The sequence below is a fragment of the Acomys russatus genome, chromosome 7 (genome assembly GCF_903995435.1).
Source record: "Acomys russatus chromosome 7, mAcoRus1.1, whole genome shotgun sequence".
Lineage (NCBI taxonomy): Eukaryota > Metazoa > Chordata > Mammalia > Rodentia > Muridae > Acomys > Acomys russatus.
The window spans coordinates 67543908-67547441 of NC_067143.1; the positions used below are offsets into that span (position 1 = coordinate 67543908).

General features: G+C 45.1%; 1 pseudogene; it reads left to right on the plus strand.

The window, feature by feature from the left end:
- The first annotated feature begins 1465 nt into the window (after positions 1–1465).
- LOC127192323 (ribosome biogenesis protein NSA2 homolog) lies at positions 1466–2373 on the plus strand (annotated as a pseudogene).
- The last annotated feature ends 1161 nt before the right edge of the window (positions 2374–3534 follow it).

The window sequence follows — 3534 nt, forward strand, 5'->3', positions numbered from 1 at the left end:
TGGGGCAAAATGGGAGGCACACACGCAGAGAGAGCAGCAGACCTCCACACTCACCATGGCATGAGTGTGGCTGCACAGACACAAACACACACACACACACACAGAAGGGGGCGTCCACATAGAAACTCTTATGCTTGCATGGAAGGCACTAGATAGGCTGTGGTTCACTGCTGTGGCCAAATACGTGGCAAAAAGCACCTTAGTGGAGGGAAGGCTTGTCTTGGCTCACAGTTCAGAGTAACTCAGTTCACCAGGAGGGAAGGCACGGTGACAGGAGTGGCTCAGTCTGTGGAGAATACTGGCACTCTTCTGGATTCTCCCCTGCCTTCCTTTTTGACTCAGGGTAGACCCTCAGCCCACAGGATGGTGCTCCTACATTCAGGATAAGCACCCTCTTCTCTGCTAGGGAGAATGACTTAGGATGGTTGGAAACCTGGCCACACTCTCCCCAGACAACCTTGCCTCTTTTTGTCACAAGGACATGCATGCGTGTGCACGCACATGCACGTGCGCGCGCACACACACACACACACACACATACACACACACACACAGACACAGAGTGTTTATCATTAGTGCCCTCTGTGTCTCTTAGTCCTAGCAAGCTAGCAGTACAAATTAAGCATCCCGAGGAAGTGGGATTTCTGTGGCACACCACTGCAGTGACAGCAACCCTTCCTGGTAACGCCGACATGGTGTCTGTGCAGCTCAGGTTCACGGCCTAGCTTGATAGATCAGGAAGCAGAGGCTGGACCAGAAACAGATTTATGACTCAGTCCTAAAGAACTACCAGCTACTGGGAGTGCAGCAGGGAAGGCAGGGCATAGAGCTCTGGTATGCCCTGTAACCCCATGGTGGGGACCTGAGCCAAGCAGCAAGGGTTCTGGCAGTGAGAGTTCTTGGAAACACAAAAGATATACTGATCCATGATCCTCTGTACAACAGTGCTTGCTTAGCCCCAAAACACTCCCTCACACAGAGATGGCCACCTATACCAGTAGGAAAGGGACTGGTGTCCTCCTACCACCCTGATGTTGTGTCACAGGTCCTGCCTACACTGCTTTTACCGTGAGACTACTGCACGTTGGAAAATACACATGCTCAGCATTCTTTTGGAGCAAGTAGCAGGGACCCAAGTCAAGCTGAGTGGTACAGGAAAATTAGATCTCACTAGTCCATGTAGCAGCCGCTGGATCCGTTTTCAGTCTTGGCCAGACATAAGCAGGAATCTGTCTTTTTCCACATCAGATTAGTTCTTCAATTTCTTCTTCCTTCAAAAGGTGTTATTTATAGGAAGGCAAGTTCTTGTTCTTTCAGGAATGTCAATGAAAATACATAAATTTAGCTTTTTTTTTTTTTTCCTTATCCGGCCTACTCGAACTAGGCTCCAGGGCCAGTGAGACCTCAAAGTTAAGAGTTTTTTCGCAGCCAGGAGGTCACAGACAGCTGCATCATAGCTGTCAGCATGCCACAAGATGAAAATATTGAATTACACCATAAACAATATGGTTATTGTTTGGATTACCATGAAAAAAAGAGAAGGAAAGTCGGGAGGCCCATGAATGTTCAAAGAAGGCAAAAAATAAAATAAAATAAAATAAAAAAGAAAAAGACCATTAAGATGCATGAAAAGAGAAACACCAAACAGAAGAAAGATGAGAAGACTCCCGAGGGAACGGTGCCTGTCTACCTGCTGGACAGAGAGGGACAGTGGAGAGCAAAAACATTTGCCAACATGATCAAGCAGAAATGGGACAAGAAGGCGGGGAAAATGGAAAGTCCTTCTACCCAAAGTCTATGCCCAAGGAGAAACAGGAGTATTAAAAGTTATCCAAACAGAAAGAGAAAGAAGGCATAGAAACGGATGGTCATGAAAGTTGGCCTTGTTGATGATGGTTTTACAAGAAAACCACCTAAATATAAAAGGTTCACCAGGCCAATGGGCCTGCATTTCAAAAAAAGCCAACATTGGGGCTGGAGAGATTGCTCAGTGGTTAAGAGCACTGCCTACTCTTCCAAAGGACCCTGGTTCAATTCCCAGCACCCACATGGCAGCTGACAACTGTCTGTAACTCCAAGATCTGACACTCCTACTCCGATGCACATAAATTAAAATTAAATATTTTTTAAAAGCCAACATCACATATCCTGAGCTGAAAGCTACCTTTTGTCTGCCAATACTAGGTGTGAAAAGAATTCATCATCCCCACTTTATACAATTCTGAGTGTAATTACCAAAAGTACAGTTCTGAAGTGCATGTCAGCGGGTTGGGCCTTGTGACACAAGGAGGCAAAGTTGTCTGTGAAAGATATGCCCAAGTTACCAACAATCCTGAAAATGATGGGCGCATAAATACAGTCTTGCTGGTTTGACACTAAAGCTACTCCAGTCACTATCACAGACTACACACCATGGGGAAAACACCATTACTGTGATCTTTCTGAACCACCAACAGCCTTACCCCATGAGTTTATTAAATTGTAAAGAAAAATAAAAACCTGCCCAGTTTTCCAATTGGGTCTTTAATTTGGAGCCTATGGGCTTACACATTAATAAAATTTAGTGCCTGAAAAAAAGAAAGAAAGAAACAAATTTGCTTTTTGAATAATTGTATCAGAAGGCCCAGGGTTTTTACTGGCTCTGGCTGGCCCAGTTTGATGACTGGAAAGATCTGGGTCTTGCACTCCCCTAGTACTGGCTTTGGGGTCACTTGCCCTGAGAACTGAGCAAGCATAGGTATAGGTCCACAAAGGAAAAGAGGGTGTCATTCACAGAACGAGCTGCACACAGTGGTGTGTATCTGGAATCCCTACTGCACCGAAGGCTGTGAGTTCCAGGCTAGCATGGGAACATGATAGATAGACAGACAGACAGACAGACAGATGGATAGATGCATAGATAGATAGATGATAGATAGATAGATAGATAGATAGATACATACATACATACATACATACTACATACATACATACATAGTCATGGGTCCAGGCAGCTATCTCGGCAGAATGAAGTGGGATTGTCTACAGTTCTTTACTGCATGTATTTACATATATTCACAAGTTAGCCGCCTCCTCCTCTATGCAGCATCATCTCCAGTTTGTCTGTCTGTCTGTCTGTCTGTCTTTCTCTCTCTCTCCCTCCCTCCCTCTCTCTCACAGAAGACAGTCAGACTCAGCAAAGCCCACTGGGACCATTCATTATGGCAAATTCTTCACTGGCTGCTCACACAGCACTTAACCTCAGAAGCATTATGCCTCCTAGTCTGGGGTTTGAAAAGCAGAACAAAACTGTGACCCAAGGTTTCCCAAAGTGGCAGATATGACTGTGATTTGTGAAATGAGAGAAAGTAAACAAGAAAACACAGTCTGGTGTGATTTAATAAAGGATGTGTTTCCAACCGCTCCTCCTGGGAGCCCGGGCCCATCTCTCCACTCACTGGTATTATCTCTACCTTTATTGAACAAAGGCACCCAGAACACAGCTGCCAAGGATCGGCTGAGAAAATCATTCTTTTATTAATAAGATTGTTATTA